This window comes from Cervus canadensis, chromosome 19, assembly GCF_019320065.1.
Source record: "Cervus canadensis isolate Bull #8, Minnesota chromosome 19, ASM1932006v1, whole genome shotgun sequence".
Taxonomy (NCBI): domain Eukaryota; kingdom Metazoa; phylum Chordata; class Mammalia; order Artiodactyla; family Cervidae; genus Cervus; species Cervus canadensis.
The window spans coordinates 42,915,829-42,916,047 of NC_057404.1; positions in this window are offsets into that span (position 1 = coordinate 42,915,829).

The following is a 219-nucleotide window of genomic DNA, read 5'->3' on the forward strand; positions in this document are numbered from 1 at the left end:
CTCTCCGGCTCGGCCGCCCAGCACAGAGGGCTGTTGATTATTTTCTTTTACTCGCGGAGATAATTGTTTGGAAGGGATGGAAAGGGCGTTTCCGCCACTCTCTCCCTCCTTCTCTCACTCTGCGTGTGGGGTGTGTGTGTGTGTGCATGTGCGGGTGTGTGTGTAAATAAACTTGTCTGGGTTTTCTGGCTGGGTAGAGAAAGCCGTACAAGAAACAGA